At 39.0% G+C, this 22,580-nt stretch overlaps 1 long non-coding RNA gene across 1 annotated transcript; it reads right to left on the bottom strand.

Annotated features, from left to right (window-relative positions):
• Window positions 1-2,687: 2,687 nt before the first annotated feature.
• LOC129037255 (uncharacterized) lies at window positions 2,688-21,334 on the bottom strand. Its single transcript, XR_008502764.1, has 4 exons — window positions 20,985-21,334; window positions 14,864-14,963; window positions 7,556-7,682; window positions 2,688-3,302 (listed from the first exon to the last, which is right to left on the bottom strand). It is a non-coding gene; the product is annotated as an uncharacterized LOC129037255 (long non-coding RNA).
• Between the last annotated feature and the right edge of the window lie 1,246 nt (window positions 21,335-22,580).

Below are 22,580 nucleotides of genomic sequence, written 5' to 3'. Positions count from 1 at the left end.
ATGCCCCGCCTCCCTGGCTGTCCTGTCCTCCTCGCTGGCAGAGGGCTTGTAAGCTAGGTAGCTGCGTTACCCTGAGCACAGGGCCAGGCCGGGCACGGATCCTTCCAGAGGTTTTCATTTTAGCATCAGTCAGTGCCCACGGAGCCTAAGGATGAGGTCTCAGGAGCTGCACAGCTCACCCGCAGAGCTCATAGAGACCAGAGGCAGGGAGGTGGCCGAGGAGACTGGGCCCAGGGCTGCGTGCAGGACCTCAGGTCCGGCCCCACCAGGCTCTCTGGTCCCTGGACTTCCCTCCTTCTGAGGACCTGGAAACAAGGAGTGGAGGAGGAGGCAATGGGTGGGAGGGTGTCCCCCTGAAGCCTCCTGTAGATCCCAAGGCTCACCTCCCACCCTGGGTCATCCTGCCCTAGCAGCAGAAAGAAATTCTCTTCCCTGCAGGGTTTATGGGCTGCTGTCCCCACCCTGTCCTGCCTGCCCTCCACTCCAACACCCTCCTGTGACTGTAACCCAGATAATTTCAACCTCAGACCCTCCCACCAAACCTCACTGGGCTGGATGCTTTGGGCTCAGTGCTTTGCTATGAACCTCAGGATGTGATTACTATACTCCCAGATTTTAGGTTTTTGAAGGTTCTGAGAGCAAGCTTCCATGACAGACAACACTGATGAATCCGCGGTATAAATATCCAGAACCCAATCCCTTCCAAGGAAACACGGTTGAGTGGGAAGCTGGACACAGTTTCTATTGTGTTGGTTCTGTCTTCCTCCGGCTGTGTGCTTGGTCTTTCTGGGGCGGGCAGAGTTGCACATTTCCAGTCCTTTCCTGTGCTAGCAACAGACTAATTATTCATCTTCTCTCCAATCCTTGCTTCTTCTTTACCCCTTGTATTGATAAATGTTTGCCTTCACCCACTCAAGACGGAAGAAAAAATAAATAATCTGTCATTTAGGTTTATGCGAAAAGAGCTGAAAAACTTATGAGGAAAAGGAAATGCTTAATTACTGTCTCCTTCTTCCTAGTAGGGAAGTGGAATCTTTTAAATATCCAGTATCTATACCATATATATATTCTCTGTATGGTAAAGGGAGTCTTAAGACTTTTAAGAAATGTTGTTACAATGTAATGACATGGAGATTATTTTGCCCTTGATCCTTTTGAATTTTTTAAATTCACTCATCCTTCCATTAGTTTATTAAACTAACATTTTGTGCCTACCATGTGCTGGATGAAGGGGGCAGGGTGAGGGGGTGGGAAAGACAGGGATCCTGGGACCCTTGTAATAGTTTCCAATTTACTTTGAAAAGTAAGGCTACAAGAAGTGAAACAGGAACAAAAATCAACATTCCTACTCCTCCTTTCCTCCTGAACACTACAATTTAAATTTCATCATCATAGACACAGGACTTAGAAGGAAAATAATATAAAAATCAAGAATATGTCAGGGCTTCTCTGAGACTTTGTTTGATCTTTGTTTTGTTTCGATGCTTATTTTTATGGGGGCTTCTGTCATTGCTTTATGTTTAATACAAAAAAAAGTGAAACAGTACGATCATCACAGTTTCTGTATTCATGTTTTAGAATCGATTGCGCTAAGTATGCCTTTTAAAAAGTTCTCCACAACAGTTTCTATTTTAAAAAGGAAAAAAAGAAAAAAAGAAACAAAATAATAACTTACAGGCCATATGAAGTAAAATGAAAAATGTCCTTTAGTACAAAGCCAGGAGCGTGGAATGTGGACTCTTGAAACTAAAGGGACCCTAAGGAGACCTCTGGTTCATTTCTGTGTCTCTGGGTAGCAAGGCTGCCACTCCAAGTGTAAGGCGTGGAGAGCAAGGGGTTCTCCCATATATTTACTCTGTAGCAATTTATTTGTGGCAAAAAGAAACCTACTGGGGAATCTCTAACTGGGCCTGTGGGAGAAAAAATAAAAAGCAAACATCAGGAAGCAGAATTCTTCTTTCCTGTAACGCTAGAGGGCAGCCCTCTATCCTCATAACCCAGCAAGCAAGGCTGACTTTGGATCTGTGACTTGTGCAGCTGGTTTCAGGTTCAGCTGGTTTAAGTTTCCCTGAAATTCTTCAACATTTTTGATCAAAAGGTTCTGCATGTCCATTTTGCTCGCGGCCTTGCAAATTAGAAAGCCCGTGCTGGTAACAGATCACACCAAACAGCACTCCAGTCTGGGCCCGCAGGCAGAGCCTATGGCAGGCCAGCCAAAGGACAAGGCCTCCTCTGCCTGTGAACTCAAGCCACCTATCCCCTCCTAATGTGGTCACCTCTCAGGGATTACATACACACTAAGACACACCTAATCGATTATAAATCTAAGCAATCACACTGCAGGATAGGTTTATGCATCAGTGGGTTTTGGTTTAAAAATAACCCATCTTCTAGCTCCTATTTCAAATCCAGTTAGATTAGCTCAGTCAATGACGCCGTCATGTTCCTCTCAACATCCACAGGGCTCTGATTGATTAAATCAAGGCAGCCCAGCAAACTGCGCCAAGGTCAGAAGCGAACGTGTGCCAGCCAACCCGGGGCAGATTGTAGAGCTGAGCACAGAGTCTTTCCCTGTGTATTCATTTTTCTCTCTGGCAAATACATTACTAAAATTTATATAATAAAGTATGAACGGTATGTCAACAGATTCATTATCACCATGAAATATGCTTTGTGTACCCAGATAACATTTACATTTTTATTGAACCAGAGTCTGGGAATACAGAATCCACCCAACCCAAGCCAGTTTATGGCTCTTAGAAGTCAAATTAACTCTTTCAGTTCATTTAAGTACTTCTTTGCAGTTCAGTTTCCAAAGCATCAACAAAACGTTGCTGACTGTAAGATTAATATGTTCGTTTTCTTGTCCATCCAGTGCTGAATTGTCCCTACATGCCTTTAAAAGACCCTACTTAATTGGCTTATTTGATAAATTAAATTTTCAGGGACAATACCAGAATCAATATTTCAAAAAATGATCTGTAAAACCTGATTTGGAGTGACTTACTGAGATTTTTGGCCCTTAACATGTGAGAAGATGGTACTGGTATTTCAGAACAGACCTTTCACAAATGCCCACTGCCATGGAGAAGTTTAATCCTGGTACTCTTTCAAAATCCATTGACATGCTGCAACTCCTTCCATGAGCGCTGGGAGGAGTGACAATAGGTTAATGACTAATCAGTTTCCAGCACGTCTACAACCTTGTGAGAGATATCGATTTCTCGGCTCTTGCTCGGAGAATGTGATCTAAAAAGCAATGACTCATGCCACCATGGAGACGTGTGCTCAGGATCAGTTGCCTAGAGAGGTGCAGGAAGAGGGGCTTATTTAGCAAGCTTACGTAAATGGAAAGTTCGGATACCTTGGCTTTTATTTTTATACCCTTGTAAGTGTCCCTTAAAATAGTCATTAAGGAGTAACTTAATTACGCTCTAAAATTTAAAAAAAAAATGTTTATTGAGGGACAAGACATGGACTCTATGGAACCATGCCAAGATTTAGTTCATGCATGTTTTTGTCCAATTTCACCTTTCTCATTCAATTCAACCAACGTATGATTTTAAGCCACTTCACATGTTTTGATTCATGATTTTTTTTTTAATTTGAAAATAAATCAAGTTCACTTCTAGTCTTATTCCACACTGTAGTGTAGTAATTGTGAATATTCTCAGAATTTCTTCCTTAATGTACTGGATTTTGTTCCATCTCTGATATCAACTATACATCCTTGGAGAAGTCACATAAGATCTCCAAGCTTCAGTTGATTTATGTTTAAAGTAAGAAAATAAAAAATGGACCAATTTTTCTAAGACTCTTTCAAACATGTTTGTACCACCGCTGGGTAAAGGAATGGATTTTAATCAATATTTTTAGACTGAAAGGAAAAAAAATGTTTGCATCCAATTAAAAATATATAAATATAATAAAATTGAACTGCACCAAGAAGGTTGTTGAATTTTGTCTAATTATTTAATAATAAGTACTATTTCCTTTGGTATAAAGCAAGAAAAAAAGTATTAGTGGTGTGTCATAACAATTAGTAAACACCCACAAATCCTACTTTTATATTAACGTGGCCTGTGTTCCCTCACTAAGAGGTAAGTTCTGTCAAGGCAAAAGATTTTGTTTCTTTTGTTCATTATAGTCTTCTTACCTGAAATTCGCAAAACACATAATAAGTGCTTAATAAGTATGTGCTAGAGGAATGAATGAATAAATCAAGAAAGACACAGACAACTTCATTCTTTTAAAAACTGAGTTCAATTGATGAGTAATGGCAGTAGATTAAGCAAAACTTCATTTGACAAAAATATTTCCAGGTCCTGAAGAGGTTGTCTTTATATGTTTGCTGTTATACTATATTAAACAGTACCCTCCACTATATCTTTAAAAACCTCATGATGTTTTCAAATTTTAAAGTGGCAAGGTTTTCATGAAAGATTGAACCTCTATTGCTACCAGTTCCACTTGACCAATAGAGCAAAGGGTAACAGTACATAAAAGGTGAGATACTGAAGAAATAATGATAAAATAAATGTGTCCAGGAAAAGAGATTATCTGGAGAAAATATCATTGAGGTTGATTTTTTATCAAGAGAAAATGGCATCTAGTACTGTGAGTTCCCAGCAACAAATCTTGGGCAAAACATGTGTGTTGCCAGTAATACATCTTGGGCAATATCAATGAAGTCTCCCAGGATTTATAAAGTGTTAATTTAAACCTTCGTCCTCGGCCAGGCACAGTGGCTCACACCTGTAATCTCAGCACTTTGGGAGGCCGAGGTAGGTGGATTATGAGGTCAGGAGTTCGAGACCAGCCTGGCCAACATAGTGAAACCCGTTTCTACGAAAAAGAATACAAAAAGTTAGCCAGGCGTGGTGGCAGGGGCCTGTAATCCCAGCTACTCAGGAGGCTGAGGAAGGAGAATCGCTTGAACCCAGGAGGTGGAGGTTGCAGTGAGCCGAGATCACACCATTGCACTCCAGCCCAGGCGACAGAGTGAGACTCCATCTAAAAAAAAAAAAAGAATTTCATCCTCTTTGCAGCTTAACTGTGTTGAGACATTGACATCAAGAAGGCAGAGGTAGGATGCAGTATAATGTGTGAGCTCCCTGCATGGCCACACTGCCAAGTGTGAAGACCAGTGTAGGGGGTAGTAAGAAGAACGACGGCTCAGAATAGGCTTGCTGTTTGCTGGATTTTGTTTGTTCATTACACCTGGCATTTTTGTAAAATGTGAAATATTTCTAAATTTAATTTCAAATGCTGTAAGGCCCCATATTCATGGACTGAGTTACAGATTCCCTATAATAAATTCAGGATTTTTTGCTATTAAATGGAAGACTTCAAAAAGAAACCATAATAAATATTTTAAGTAGCACATTTGAGTGCTGCAGGACACGATACATATGAGTATCTTCATGCCTAAGTAACTGTGCACTTCTCTTCCAAATAGTACCCCAGCCACACCCTCAGCTCTCATAAGTGACAAGTCTGAAACTGAACTCAATGTCTGAACCCAACAAACCTTCTCCTGGCTCCAGGAGGCTTGGATTGTCCTGCTCTTACTCTGTCACTGGCCCACATCCAAACAACTGTTGTTCCTGCCAATGTTACCCAGTATTTTCTCAAGTCTCCCCCAGTTTCTTCCCCCATCATCTCCTTCCTGCTTGCAGCTGCCCTGCTTAACCCTCTAATGCCATTATACCTCTTGCTTTAGGCTCCAGAAATAATTGCAGGGAGCCTCTCAAGGTTCTGCCACCACCCTACTCCCACCCCCATTTCTGGACCTATATCCCTGTTTCTTCCTTTGTCTGCAACGGCACCCCTCACCCACACCCACCCACACCAACTCTCACCTACCCACCAGCCTCCACTTCCCTTGTGCAGAGAGCTGATTCTCATCATCTACATCTGGGGCTCTCCTTGACCTCCCTCCTTCACCCACTCTCAGCACCATTAGCTGATTATAACACTATTTCAATCCTGATTACTCTCCTAAAATAGCAAGCCACTATTGTTAAGCAATATTTTGGGTACTGGGAGGGTTAAGTAAAAGACATTTTGAGAGTACATCTTTTTAGTAATGCATTATAACGATGACTAGCATGCAGGCTCATTTTGTTCTTTATTATTTAAAAAGCATGATCATTTGTATCACTATGAACAAGGAATTCTAAACATTGGGGTTTTTTAAATAAGATGAATACACAGATAAATAATGACTAAATTTTTATATAAAAACTAGTTAAGAAAATACTGTCAGAGTAATAATTGATATTTCAAATGAATAATCAATTGAACCTTCCTGAAAGAGACAGAATCTGCTTTTTCCTGCACATAAGCCACCTGAAATGTACTTCTCTCATCTCCTATTTCAGTACAACGTGATTCCTGGGACAATGTTTAGGGAAGGTTGCTGGGCTTATGTGGCCAATTGCCTCCAAATGACCAGATATGGTTAATGTGCCAACTCTATCAAGACAAGCTGTATTTACATTGTTACTGAGAAACGTTGAAGACATTTTCATGCTCAGCAGGCTAAAGGAATAAAAAAGCAATCTTCAACCTAGACCCTCATTATTGCATTACGGTCTAATAACTAACACGTGGGGAAAAAAAAATCTGTCTCCCTGCTGCAGGGAGCTGTTCTTCTAAATATATTCTTCCGAGGAGCCAACAAATGGAAGACTTATCTTAAACATTTAAAAAATATACACTTAGAAATTTTAAAGATATTAATATTAAAATATCTAGATTAAAATATAGAAAATATATATCAGGCTTGGAGGTTGCTCAGTATTGATTCAAATTACGTTATATCAAGTTTCATTAGAGTGCAAAGTATCTACTCTTAAGATGTACAGTTTGTAATTATGTGTTGTTACAGCGATGCGTTTACTTTTTTATATGAAGAGAAAAGTATGTAATTACATTTAGTCTTTAAATTTGCAAATAATACAATTATGTCTGTTTTGGACAAAATTTTACAAATCTAAGTTGTTAAGTCCTTGTTGCCAACCCTCTACATTGATGGTGTAGAAAAGTATCCACTAGCCGTCTTCTTTCCCTCTTTCAATGGTATTTTACAGGAAAATTCAAGGGATAAAGGACTTGAGAAGTTTGACACCAGGAATCACAGGTGTAAGTGCATAACAAAATCAGATTAGTCCAGTGATTCACACGTTGCCCATCAGATGTCTTCTTTCATTTGGAACCTTTCAGAATGTTTTTGCTTCCTGTGAGTAAAGTATTCTTGACCCAAATAATATTCGGCCCTTTTCTTCTTCGGGGTCTATCAGTCATGTTTCAGTGAATTACATCTAAACAAAAGGGCAAAATGGAGTTTATAAAATGATTTTTGTACTTAGCCTGGTACTTAGACTTCTTTTAGAGCCCAAAGTTTAAGAATGGGCTCTTATGCCGGGCAAGGGGACTCAACACCCGTAATCCCAACACTTTTGGTGGGTGAAGTGGACAGACAGCTTGAGCCCAGGAGATCAAAACCAGCCTGGGAAACATGGTGAAACCCCATCTCTACAAAAATACCCACAAAACTTAGCCGAGTAGGGTGATGCATGCCTGTGGTCCCAGCTACTCAGAAGGCTGAGGTGGGAGGATAGCTTGAGCCCAGGAGGTCAATGCTGCAGTGAGCTGAGATCGCACCACTGCATTCTAGCCTGGGCAACAGAGCAAGACAAATAACCATGGAGATTTGTATTAAGAAATGCTGAACTGCTATTGTCCAGGTATGTTTCTTATTAAATAGGTTACCATAACCAGAAGCAGAAGGGATACTTGTTCCACTCAACGCTTTCAATTCAGTGATTGTTAGATGAATAAACCATTGAAATGTCTAAAATGTTTTAAAGCATTTAAAAGATGATTACTTGTGCCTATTTACCTTCTGTTTGATCATTGCCCCAGAATAATTTATAATATTCTTACACAAGTTCTTATAGTATAAGTCCTTTAGGGAAAGGACCACACTGTTTAAGCTGCTCAGACGACTGGATACTCCACATTCATGATCTTGTTTAATTAATTTACTTATTTTTACTTTTATACATATGTAATCCTGTAATCCTTTGAGTTTTGTAGCTTCTTTTAGCCATCTGGAAGCTTTTCTGTTTTTTAATTTACTGACGATTGATTGATACCCCACCCAATTCTCAAGAAGGATTAGTGGATTGATGGCAGTCCTCTGATTGTTCTATTTCAAATAGTGCTTAATTAAAAAGATAATTCCAACTGGTTTAAAAATAGGTGGAATATAAATTTCAATTAAATAATAGTGGGAGTAAGCAACTAAAGATAATTAAAACATAGCAAATTTTAAAATGATTAATGAGCACATACAAAATCTAGACTTGATTATTTTAGAATGTGTATTTAATTTCAGAAATGAACTCTAAGAAATGATGGTGAGGAACTAAGAGCATGGCAATAAGAGTAACCAAGCAGAACCTGGGCTCAGAATCTCTGTGTTGCACAGTGTGCCTGATGGAGCTTTCTTTTGATACTGTAACTCGGAAAAAAAAATGCTTCCCAGCAACACACTTCTCAAGTAGAGCTCATCTGAGCTTTATTTTTCTATAAGTGATTTCAGCTTTTCACAGAGCCCCATCTCTGGGGTAGGGAGGAGAAGAAGTTGTTGGAGTGCAGTGCCATCCATCGGGATCTGTGATAGGGTTTGGCTCTGTGTCCCCACCCAAATGTCATCTTGAATTTTAATAATCCCCATGTGTCAAGGGTGGGACCAGGTGGAGGTACTTGAATCACCGGGGCGGTTTCCCCCATGCTGTTCGCATGATAGTAAGTGAGTTTTCATGAGATCTGATGGTTTTATAAGGGGCTTTTGCCTTTACTTGGCACGCATTGTCTCTCCTGCCACCTTGTGAAGAAGGTTCCTTGCTTCTCTTTTGCCTTCCGCCATGACTGTAAGTTTCATGAGGCCTCCTCAGCCATGTGGAACTGTGAGTCAAGTAAACCTCTTTCCTTCATCAATTACCCAGTCTTGGGTATTTCTTCATAGCTGTGTGAGAACAGACTAATATAATCTGTAACTGGGGTTACAGAGTGTATCATATAAGATTGCATTATATAAAGGGGTTATAATTATATATAACCTCTTATTATATATACATGTATAATGCCCTTTATATATAATATAAATATTATATATTTATATTTATGTAACCCTTTATATACAGATGTATATAAATTTGTATTTATATATAAATATATCTATAAAAATTTATATACAGATAAATTATATAACCCCATATATATGGTGTTATAGATTGTTTCATATAAGATTGAGTTATATAAAGGGGTTATATTTTATATATTATATATTGATATATCTGTATGAATACAGATTGTATTTATGTAAGATTGGGTTATATTATTATTACCGATTCTTATACATTATTATTATTGATTAATTGGGTTATATTATTATTGAAAAATACGAATAAAGGTTTATTTACACTATCTTGAATTATACAGATTGTATTTTTATGAGATTGGGTTATATAAAAAAGGTTATATTTATATTTATATAATGGGGTTATATTTATATAACCCCTTTACGTAACCCAATCTCTGAGTTGAAAGCAGCAGCTCCACTTTCAAGATCTGCCCACCCTTCCCAAACTTAACCAAAGTGTCCCCTAGGAGTGAGGGGAAGGGGAGATTCGTTATGCAAGAGGAATCTTAGCTTCAGACCCAGGGGCTTCTGTGATCCTCACTTGTCAGAAAGGCTCACTGTGCCAGTGGCTTCTGAAGTGTGTCTGCCCTGGGCATTGCATTAGCACTGGCTGATGGACAGTGTAACTTGTGGCTACCCCAGTCAGGGTCTGGTGGCACTCCAGTCTTTCCAGACTTCCATCAGCTCTCACGGACTCTTTTCCATCACCCTTGACTAAGGTAACTTTGCCTGGCACCCTGATAGACCCAGGCAAGATGGCTAGCTCTCACCCCAGCTGCCTTCAGGGCCTCTTGACAATCAGAGGCATGCAGGGATTTTTGAGGCATGTCCATGCCACAAAATTGGGTGTGTGTGTTGTGGGGGTCAGGGATAGGTTCTCAGCAGCAAACCGATTCTCCCCCTGCTAGCCTGCCAGGCACTATTGGTGCTGCTCTGATACAGCACCGTTTGTGAGTACAAGACACGAGTCCACACTGAGGGCTGTGCCCGTGCCATACTGGTTGTTGAATGTTTTGACTATCACACATGTCCTAAATTTTTCTAACATCTGCCTCCTCCTATGGAGGTTCTAAGAGAACACATTCCCCGCTTCCAAATCCTCCCTAGCTCTCCCTCCTTTCTTTCTTCTTACTACCCAGTCTGGGGCTTTCCACTTCCTATTCTTCATAGGTTCTTTTTCTCTGTCCTTGGAATTCAATGAAATTCTTAGATCTGTGTCTGCAGGCCTGCCTTTTGATGTGCTAAAAGTGCAGTAGTGGTTAGGATGGCTTTCAGCATCAAGGAAGAGGATTCCTGACCACCCAAGACTCAATTATCTAGGTAATTAATAATTGCATCCAACAAGATGTCTGGAGGTGGCTCCATGAGGTCCTATATTCCCAGGGCCATTCATCACTTTGCTGTACCATCCTTGGCACAATGACTACTCTTCCCTAAGCTTGTCACCTGTTGGGTACAAGTAACCACTGGAGCAAGAAGTGTCCTGTACTCCCATAACAGAATTCTGAATAGAAATGTCATGGGAACAAAAGGGTTTTCGCCTCCAGGACATTTTAGAAAGAAGAATTCTGCCTGTAGCCATTGGCCAGAACAAAGCCATGTACATATCTTCCAGCCAATCATAGGAAGAGAAATGAGATCACCATAATGCCAATATCCATGAGGATTCACTCCCTGGAGCCTGCCTCTCCAGAGCCTGTGCTGAGCAGATGCCTAAACAAAATCAATATTGGTTGAGTTAGCAAGGAAAAAGAGAAAAGTTCTGGTTAAACTGACAAGCTGCTGTGTCCATCCCAGAGGAGATAAAAAAATTTATAATAGTCATTTCTCTCCCGACAAAGACTTTGATAATCATTGCTTTGCTAAAGAAGTCAAGAAGGTCAATTTTAAGATTAAAAAGTAATCAGTGTTCTCTTTGTTTTTAGCAATGTATATCCTTACCTCTTCTGGGGTTACAGTGGCACATGGTTTCGAGGAAAAATTTAAAAAAAAAAAAAACTTCTGGTTTAATTTTAGTAAAATTAAAGAGCTATTTTGAAATATTTTCAGGCTTGTGATCTCATCATTTATCTAAATAGTGGATATACAGTAGGAACTGGTATTGAGCTCTGAGCTAACATCTGAAAGAAGCTTATCTGAGAAGATTCAATGAGATAAAATTTAAAATGATAATTTGAAAATTAGGAGAAATACATCTTGGTACAATAAAAGAACTTTTCTCCTTCTGCTAGTTAAGATGTAACAGATTCTCTAGGGAGTTAGTAAATGTGAAGAATGAGATCTGTGATAGATATAGACTGGACAAGATGACTTCTGATTTTCCAATTTCAATATTTTAAGACACTTGGACCAAATCTAATAAGCGTGACCACCACAAATAGGCAAACAATAAACATTATCATGCTACTCTATGGGAGTGCTATTTATGTTAAAATTCTGAATATAATACCATGAATTTAATGTGCACTTATCCTTTGGAATGCCGAATAGCTGACTGACAGCAGATCTAGTTTTATTACCACTTATTCTTAGAAAATTCACACATGGTAAATGTCTAACCCTTACCATATGTTTTTGCCTGCCAGCGAAGCTTGACATATTTTCATGGGATCTATCCATCATACAGATATAATATGCGTAACATTGTGAGGCTGTTTCCTGAGTAAACACTCTTCAACCCCCAAAAAGAATACTTTTAGAAAATGTGAAGCATCCGTTTTAATTTGAGAGTTTGGATTACAGAATCAAGACACCAATGGCACTAGAGAAAATGAATAAATAGTAGTGATCATCCATATTTTGTATTGTCATAACATTTTTATTTTCTTTCATACATGCAGAGAAACCTGGGGTAACTTGTTTTATTCACCTAAAACCAAATAAATGATATATTATGATACTTAATAATAAAATGTTTGTATTTATGAATTATAGTTTTCTGTTGGCAACCTTCCCTATCAACTAATGATTGGTTTTAGAATTCCATAATTTTATTTTGCAAAGATAAAATGAATTTAGGCCAATATAAATAATGATGAGAATTATTGTTAACTGGATACCAATTCCAGTGTAAGGATTAATTTAATGGCCATCTGCATTGGCGTTATAATTTAGTAAATGTAAGATTTTTTACAAATATACTTTTGTTTCAAATGTACATTTAATTCTCTTTTTACTTCCTGCCTAGTATATGAATTTGAAAAAAAATAATAAAAGTTGATTTATGCTATCTTGAATTGTTAATATTTTTAAATAGTGCTCTAAGAGTTATGATTTCTGTGAAAGCAGAATGGATATATCGAAACAACCCTGACCAGAAAATAATGCACAACTCTGGAAATCAGCATTCCACACTCATATACACACATGCACACAGACTCGGACTCATTAACTGAGAAGTCCATATCAAGCAGAACATGAATTTGAAATGAAGACTTTTAAGATAAATAAAATCTGAAAAAGATTAATTACCAGTAGACCTGTACCATAAAACATTTTCAGCATGAAGGAAAATGATATCAGATGGAAATGTACATTTACACGAAAGAATAGAAATATGTAGGTAGATGCAACTGGCAGGGTGGCTCAAGCTTGTAATCCCAGAACTTTGGGAGGTAACTGGCGGAGAATCACTTGAGGCCAGGAGTTTGAGACCAGGCTGGCCAACATCGCAAAACCCCATCTCTACTAAAAATACAAAATTTAGCCGCGTGTGGTGGCACACACTTGTAATCCCAGCTACTCGAGGGGCTGGGGCATGAGAATCTCTTGAACCTGGGAGGCGAAGGGTGCAATGAGCTGAGATTGCACCACTGCACTCCAGCGTGGACCACAGAGAAAGACTTCCTCAAAAATATAAAAATAAAATAAGAAACATGTGGGCAGACGTAAAAGACGGTATTTTTTCCTCTGTTATTTTATCTAAGAGAAAACTAGATATTTAATGCAAAAATTATTTAATTGTAATGTGAAGTTTATAGCAAATACTTTATAAAAATTATGACACTAGCAAAACACAGGTAGATAGGTTAATTTATACACTGACAGCTTTTATAATGTATGTGAAGTAATATTTATAGTTTTAAACAGACAGTGATAAATTAAGAATGCATATTTTGATTCCTAAAATAACCACTAAGAAGAAATATAATGTATAACTAAAAAAGTATAATTTAAAATATTTTTCTCATTTGGTTTGGATTATTTCTACTATGCTACTTTTAATTCAGTACAAGTACAGATTTCAGTTGAACTAAATATTGAAACAAAATTCAATCAAAGTATTGAATTGGAATTCTAGTAGCAATAATCTAACCTAAAATAATATAGGAAGGGAGAAACAAAGGAATAAATGACACATGAGACAAAATGAAAATGCATTGCAAGGTGGAAGAACTATGACCAATCATATCAGTAATTGCCTTAAATATAAATAGACTGAATACTCCAGTTAAAAAGCAGAGACTGGAAGATGAGATAAAAAAATCAGGTTCAGCTACATAATCTAAAATCTCAGATAAAGAACTGTGTAAAGATGGAGGAAAGATATAGCATACAAAAGTAAGAATAAGGAAGCTGGTAGAATTAGATTAATATCAGACAAAATTGAATTCAAGATTAGAAATATTACCAGAGATTATGAAAGACTTAAAAAACATATTAAAAGGCTCATTTTGTCAAGAATACATAACAAATCACTAAAACATTAATTTAAGATGGATCACTGCCCTAAATATAAAAGTTAACATTAGAGAGCTGCTAGAGGAAAATATTAGAGCATAACCTCAGGACTTTGGTACAGCAGCAGTGATATTTAGTCCACAAAATGGACTCAACATAAAAGGAAAAATATGATTAATTGGATGTGATTTTTTTAAAATTCTGTTCATAATATATGATTAAACAAATTATAATGTAAACCACATTATAAAAGAAAATATTTGCAATATGTATACTTGAGGATTGTCATAGATCCAGAATTTATATAATTCTTATAGCTTAATAAAAAGAAAAAAAATCAAAATTAAATAGGCAAAATACTTAGACATATGTTTCAAAAAGAAAATATACCAGTGGCCACCAAGCACAAGAAAATATGGTCAATACCATTGTTCATGAGCTAAACCAAAATTACATTCACAAAAAGCATTTCATCCTACTCCAATGGCTAACATCAAATAGATCAATACACCCAATGTTGGAGTGGTTGTGGAGGAATTAAGACTCTCCTACATGCAAAATGTTACTTTGGAAAGCAGTTCAGCAGTTTCTGAGAAATGTAAACTTACACCAACCCTAAGATCCAGCAATTCCACTGTTAGTAGGTATTTACCAAAAACAAACAATAATGCCCACAAAAAGCCTTAAGAATGTTTACAGTTGCTTTTCCCATAACAACCAAAACTGGAAGAGGCCATGCGTCCATCAACAGAATAATGTAAGAAGCTGTGGTATGTTTATACAATGGAATATGATTCACTAATTTAAAAAATACACGGACTACTGATACAAACAACAGCATGAATGAATCTCAAGAACTGTGAATAAAAAGAGCTTAATTATGCTCCTGCCTGGTTCCATATATTGAAATTCAAGAACAGGTAAAGTCTTGATGCTACAAACCAAACCCGTGGTTGCCAGGGGCATCACCTGGAAGCGGGTGTAAGAGAATTTTTGGGGTAATGGACATGTTCTTTGCCTTGATTGGTGTATACATTGCTCCATCCTCATTGCATTGCACACTTAAGATCTGTATGTGAAAAAAAATAAGAAGTATTTTGTAGGATGGAATATTTATATAGAAATAAATTCAGACAAAATTATTCTAAAACAACAAAATCATTAATATATCATTTAAAGGATTGCCAAATTTGACTGTGGTATATATAATATCAAACATTTTAAAATTATATTTTAGGATATGTATTCATTTCAAAATTTCTTAGACCATGTTTTTTTCCTATATTTCACAAACATTTGTATTGAAAATAGTTCAATATGACATTTTAACTTCTGATTGGAAACTCTGATCTGAAATCAAGTTATGGTACGGGTAGGAAAGTAATAGTAAAAGCACTGTTAAGAATAGGAAGATCTGAGGGCCTGGCACAGTGACTCACATCTCTAATCCCAATTCTTTGGGAGGCCAAAGTGAGAGAATTTATTGAGGCCAGGAGTTCGAGACCAGCCTGGGCAAGATGGGGGAGACTCCATCTCTACGAAAATAAAAAATAGACAGTAGGAACATATAAAATGTTCAGTTTAATACACAATGTGTGAAAATAAAAATAAAATACATCTTTCTTATAGATACTAAAATAAATGAAAAAGTAATAGATACAAAGCTAAAAGATCAGTGTTGATAAAAAATGACATAATTTTCAGTAATAAAGCTCCTATCATTAAATATTCATCCAACAAATCTCACCTTGAAGTAAATATTTAATTTAGTTGTGCTAGGTAATGGCCTAAAGTATAAGTTATTCACATGATAAAGTCATAGGTCTCTAGTCAAAATTAAATAGGTAAAATACTCTAGCAAGTGCATACCACAATTCATTAAACTCCAATCCTATAGAGTATTTCTCTCACTTTCTGATTTATTCTCTTTCCTTCTCATGCCTCTTCTCCACCTCAGTATGGTTACCTTCCAGAATCTCAGAATTCTGAGGATAGAGCCCCATTCTTTCCAGAGGTTTTGTTTTGGGAGCCTCAGAAACCTAGGTCAGCTAGAGGCTGTGAGTGGGAGAACGCGCTTCACATAAGCCCCAGGTACAGCAAACTCTAAAGGCCTCTACCTCTTCCTTTCCTGGGACATAGAGCCACCCCCTCCCATCCTGAGTGCTGCCCAGATGTCCCTGAGGCCACGGATCCTCCAGTGGAACATAGACACATGGTGAACCAGAATGAGTGTCTGCAGCTGTCCATTCATCACTCTGCCTTGGAACAGGAGCTTACACACAGTACTGAGCATCCCCACTCATTCCTGAGAGGAGGAACAATGTTCTCAGGGCTCTTCTAGGTAGTTCTTTGGTGGTCATTTTCATTGAAGACCTCCCACAGAATGGCAGGTGTGAATGTAGGCACGCATTTCCTCTGTGGTTTTATTTACTCATCCCATATGTTGTGCCACGATTTTTGTGTGCGTTTGTGTACAGGCATTTGATAATGTTTACCTGAATCATACATGAACTATCTTCCTGATGTTCTTCTTTAAAGAATGTTATTTGTTAATTTGATAGAAGTTTGAAGTTTGAAGGACCAAGCAGTAAATCTTATCATATAATAGCTATAGTGTGAGTTTTCAACAGCATTTTGTAAGTTCCCTGAGTGTACTTGCAGCCCATTATAATTACTTCCTGTTCACTTTGAACAATTTAGAGAACTCCAAGGTCAGCCTATACTCCCCTATTAAAATGATTGTAATTCATCTCCCTGGAGTGGTGGGTTTAGTTGCATAACCTAACTTAGGAAAAACAGAGAACCTGGAAAGTGTCCAATTAAGGCAATATGAATTGCTACACTTTATTAGAAAATGAACAGTGTCTCTCTTTGTATGTAACCTATCACTAATGGTGCAGTTACTTAGATTTGTTTTTCTGCGTCATATCCAGTAACATGTTTTCATTGTTCCCTTTATGACTAAGATAATACATATTTGAGAAAATTGTCTGAAGTTATTAAGATATGAATTCACAATGTTATGAAAATCGGATGAAATGAGATGAAACTTGCCTTATTTGTGCTTTGATGTGAACCACGGAGCCTCCCATAAGATATCATTCCAATTGTGGGTCAGAACTTACTCTTGTGTCTTCATAAACTTGGGCCTGCAGTGTTAGTGCTCAGTTCTGATTATTTGTTGACTAATGTCAGCCCTGAAATGATGGAAAAGAACATGATTCATCATATGCTTCTTGAATGCCGGCAATGGGGAGTGAGAAAGATGCCTCATGGCTGAGTGAGACAAGAGGCTATCCAGGCAGATGCAGCACTCAGCTCACCAGTCATTCTACTTCATGAAACATGATCATCAGTGAACATTTACTAGCTAGATTTTCTGCAAGATATTTGAATAGTGCCCTTTCTTAATAGGGCTACACTCTCTGCATGTGTCTGGCCAATATTTTTGTGTCTGCAGTGTATACATGTAACCATTGTTTCCTGAGAAGAATTTGCATAGAACTACTGACAACTGGGGAGAAAAGAAAATTTTGCAAGAAGGCAGGGAGATGACAGTGATTAGGAGATGGGAGAAGGTCACCCCCCTAATGCTAGGAAGAGAACAAGCCCTGGATGAGCGCCAATGTGAGGCAGAGAGAAAGCAAAGAGGAAGTTAAACTTAAAGCTGTGCATTTATTTATTCTCTTTCCTCCCTTCCTTATTTCTCTCCCCCAAGAAGTTCTTGTCACCTGTCCCATCTCAAACCCCATCTTGTGGAAAATTTCCTCAGAGGTCTGAAGCATTGCCTTTGTGCCCTGGTCAAGAGACCTCCAGGGACTCCTAAAGGAGGATTCAAGTGTCAGCCTGATTGAGGATATTTTTAATGTCATTATATTATTGATAACACTGTTTTTACACTTGGTTGCTGATGTAACTAATTTTGCTCTTTCAGAAGAATAGTATTCTGAAGGAAGAAAGGGAAATAAAAAGAGAAGGCAATAGAAAGTGGAAACACTCTGAGAGAGCTGGGCAAGACTGAAAGAGAAGCTGACACAAAACTAAAGGTAAAGGTGTTGGAGATAACGTGCATTCACACGGAGAAGGGTGGTCCAAGTGGGAAAGCTGCAAGTGAACAGCTCAAGGAAAGAATTAACAGGCAAGGGAGGAGGCCATGGCAGGTTGCAGGGGTTGGGTTCTATGACCTTGGAGAGGAGGGATGGAAGAGTGGAAGGTCCTGGGCTTGGAGTTAAGTACATGGACTCAGCCCTGATGCTGCTCCACTCTTTGTAATGGCCTGGGGCCATGTCTTAACTTCTCTGAACCTCAATTATAAGTGGATGTGTTTGATAAAGTAAGTTCATGGGTACGTGAAGCATCTAGCAGTAGCTCATGATCTGACAAAAGTAGGTTTTGTTGATCTGACTTCCTCTTCTGCCCCATCCTTATCAGAGAAATATAGAGAATGAGCCAGGCAGGCTCATGCCCCTGAAGCTATCATTCTGATGTATCCAGCCACATCCTCTGCAGGGCAAGGAAGACCCAGGCCAGTTCTTACTGGCCTTGCAGGGTCATTGCCCTGAATATTTCAAACCAACTGTATTATGGAACCCTGTCTTTAAAGTTGATAGAACCTGCATCCCAAGACCAGCAAGATGGAAAGATATTATCTTAGGATTGAAAAGAAAAAAAAGAACGAAAGAAAGAAAGAAAAAAGAGTGCTTGTGATAAGAATCAGAACCTTTTAGGCTGGGATCCAAAGACGGCTTTTGGAACATTACATTTACAAAATATGTTTATTCCTTCTTAATTCTAAATTATCTCAACCAAAATCCTTTTAACACATAAAGTTATTTTAAAAGTACACTGTCATTTCCTGCTGAAGGCTAATGGGGAAATGCTACTATAATAAAACTAGAAATAAAAAAAATCAAGCTACATCTATGAGAAGAGGAATGTAGTATACATTTTGTGTATTTCCTGAAAGAGACTCAGAATTGGATGTGTGTGCCTGTTTACATCAGCCACATAAATCAATGTAGTCTCAGGCACTAAAAGAATTCACTCTAGAACAAAACAACAGAGGAAATGTGTTTAGAAAAATCTCAGGCATCAGAGAAGTAAAATCTTTAATTAATCATCCTCCCATTTCACTGTCCATTTGGTGAGGTTTCCATAGGAATTGGTGTTTCAGGACATTAGATATTTAGTGGTGCTGTGGATGGGTGAGCTGGCTTGAGGCAGGTATCCTAGGAACTGTAGGAGGCCAGAGGACATCGTTTTCTGCTTGGTGAAGATATCACTGAATTTTATTCACATGATTCATATAATGTATCTATTGAAAATCAGCACGATTGCTGAAATTTGTACAAGTGCAATCAAAGTACACACATTTAGGGTTACTCAGTATCTAAAAGGATAGTATGAGATGAGCACTTAAGCTAAGCTATCCCTAATGTTCATGTTTTCAAAAAAGTTGGGAAAATTATTCCATAGTATTAAATGAATAGTTAAAATATTGATCACTCATTATTTCAAATGTTTAAGGTAAGCACACAAGGAAACCTTATCGGTGATAAACTGTGGGCCGGGTGCGGTGGCTCACACCTGTAATCCCAGCACTTTGGGAGGCCGAGGCGGGCGGATCATGAGGTCAGAAGATCGAGACCATCCTGGCTAACATGGTGAAACCCCACCTCTACTAAAAATACAAAAAATTAGCTGGGCGTGGTGGCGGGCGCCTGTAGTCCCAACTACTGGGGAGGCTGAGGCAGGAGAATGGTGTGAACCCGGGAGGCGGAGCTTGCAGTGAGCCCAGATCGCGCCACTGCACTCCAGCCTGGGTGACAGCGAGACTCCGTCTCAAAAAAAAAAAGTGATAAACTGTGGATGGTGGAAGTATTGGTGACTTATGCATACAATTTTTTTTTTACTTTCCACATTTTCTGAAATGACTATGTGTTCCATTTATAATATATTTTTAAAATCTTCAAAAAAAAAAGAAAGCATTCTGATGTTAAGTCAAGGACTAGAAACAATAACAAGAATATATTCGTTATTTATGCCAATATAGACACATCATTTAAACATATCAGGGCCTTGCTTCAACTGCTTACTGAGAATTAATGAGAAATAAGTCATTTTTGATGTTGGTCACCTGGTAAAACACCTGGTAACAGCCTTCAGGGAACCAAGTTCCAGTTCAGTAAGTAACTAATGAAATATACATTGCCTTGTAAGCACATCTTTGAGATGCCATTGGGGAAATCTCTAGGTTTGAAAGATAAGGGATTAACTGCTTAACACACTTAATCCATGCCCAGCTGTCAAGCAGAAATTAAATGTGTTAACTCTCAGTGAGGAAGTAATGAAAGAGTCGGGAATATCGCTCTTTTATTTCTCAAAAAACATTTAAAAAAATCTAGAGAAGCCCTCTGTGTTCTGCAACATAACAAGATGATTCATTGGACATTCCCCTGTGGCCGACACCTCTGTATGGTATAGGGTAAAAAGAGCTAAAGAAAAATAAGATACAAATAACTTCTTCATTTTGAGTTCTGCTGGAAGCAGCAGCTGAACCTTTTCAGCTTTATTAAGTGCAAGATGATGATCTTGCTGCCTTTACAGTGTTTTCTCTTTCTCTGTCGTCTTTAAGTATGAAGGAAGAAATATTTTACTTATGATCATCCACAATTTCTCCCCAGCCAATTTAGCTTTGGCTGCAGTAAGAACATGTTTGCACTGTATCAGCATAATCTCTTTCATTCCTTGTTGACTTGAGAGTCAAATGTGTTCATCATGCAATATACTATAAATTAGTAAAGAGAGGGAATCATAGGATTATTCTTTCTTAATACCTTACTTTGAAGATAATAGATGAAGATTTAAATTCTGTATTTTCGATTAAGTCAACTCTATGAATTTTCTGGTTTGGATATAAGAAGCAAGGGTGATGTCCACGTAAATATTGCTACATAAGCTTATATCTTAAATAAATTTAATATCTCCACGTATTTTCATAATGTTTTAATAATATGCTATGATTATTTTGATTTGACATTGTTACTTATTTAAGAATTGGTTGCAAATAACAAAAACAGAAGATTCTCACCTCTCAGATGGCTAAAGCACAAGCAGATTTGATACAGCTGTGTTTTTCAGATGGCGTCTCACTCTGTCGCCCAAGCTGGAGTGCAGTGGCGCAATCCCAGCTTACTGCAACCTCCACCTTCTGGGTTCAAGCGATTCTCCTGCCTCAGCCCCCCGAGTAGCTGGGACTGCAGGCGTACACCACCACACCCGGCTAATTTTTTGTATTTTTAGTAGAGATGGGGTTTCACCATGTTAGTCAGGATGGTCTCGATCTCCCTCCTCAGCCTCCCAAGGTGCTGGGATTACAGGCATGAGCCACCACGCCTGGCCTGATACAGCTGTATCTTTAAAGCTCCAACATGTAAGGAGGTTCAGCCTTGAGGGGCCTATCAGGAACCAAGAACCACAACATTCTTTTCCTTTCTGAGGTCATAGCCACTGTAAGTCTTTGCTTCTCTCTGCATCTGTGAGGCCATCTCCCTTTCTGTAGAGCATATGACCTTTACTGATGCACCTGCATCTGGCTCAGACTTAGTCACCCAGCCCTGAAATTATATCATATCACAGGTCATTCTCTGAGTCTCTTAATGTGAGGCCTTGAGAGAAAAATCAACATGTCTTCTGTTGGATGAAGACCAATCAGCAAGGTGGTGGTGGTTGTGGTACAGGTGGTGGTGGTGATGGTGGGGGTGGTGGTGATGATAGTGGAGGTAGTGGTGATGGTGGAGGTAGTGGTGGTGATGATAGTGGTAGTGGTGATGATGGTGTTGGTAGTGGTGGTGATAGTGGAGGTAGTGGTGATGGTGGGGTAGTGGTGGTGTTGAAGGTGGTAGTCATGGTGATGGTGGTTGTGGTGGTGATGGTGGAGGTAATGGTGGTGATGGTGGTGGTGGTGGTGATGGTGGAGGTAGTGATGGTGATGATAGTGGTAGTGGTGATGATGGTGAAGGTGGTAGTGGTGATGATGGTGTTGGTAGTGGTGGTGATAGTGGAGGTAGTGGTGATGGTGGGGTAGTGGTGGTGTTGAAGGTGGTGGTCATGGTGATGGTGGTTGTGGTGGTGATGGTGGAGGTGGTGGTGGTGGTGGTGGTTGTGGTGGTGATGGTGAAGGTGGTGGTGGTGATGGTGGTGGTGGCGGTGATGGTGGAGGTAGTGGTGGTGGTGGTGGTGGTGGTGGTGATGATGGTGAAGGTGGTGGTGGTGGTGACGGTGGAGGTGGTGGTGGTGATGATGGTGGTGGTGTTGGTGGAGGTAGTGGTGCTGGTGGTGGTGTTGGTGGAGGTAGTGGTGATGGTGGAGGTAGTGGTGGTAATGAAGGTGGTGGTGGTGGTGATGGTGGAGGTGGTGGTGCTGATGATGGTGGTGGTGTTGGTGGAAGTAGTGGTGATGGTGGAGGTAGTGGTGGTAATGAAGATGGTGGTGGTGGTGATGATGGTGGTGGTGTTGGTGGAAGTAGTGGTGATGGTGGAGGTAGTGGTGGTAATGAAGGTGGTGATGGTGGTGATGGTGGTGGTGGTGGTGGTGATGGTGGAGGTGGTGGTGATAACGATGGTGGTGATAGTGGTAGCGATGAAGTTGGTGATGGTGGTGATGGTGGTAGTGGTGGTGGTGATGG

This window comes from Pongo pygmaeus, chromosome 4 (genome assembly GCF_028885625.2).
Source record: "Pongo pygmaeus isolate AG05252 chromosome 4, NHGRI_mPonPyg2-v2.0_pri, whole genome shotgun sequence".
NCBI lineage: Eukaryota > Metazoa > Chordata > Mammalia > Primates > Hominidae > Pongo > Pongo pygmaeus.
The sequence above is the reverse complement of the archived record's forward strand: the minus strand, read 5'-3'. Positions and strand labels throughout refer to the sequence as shown.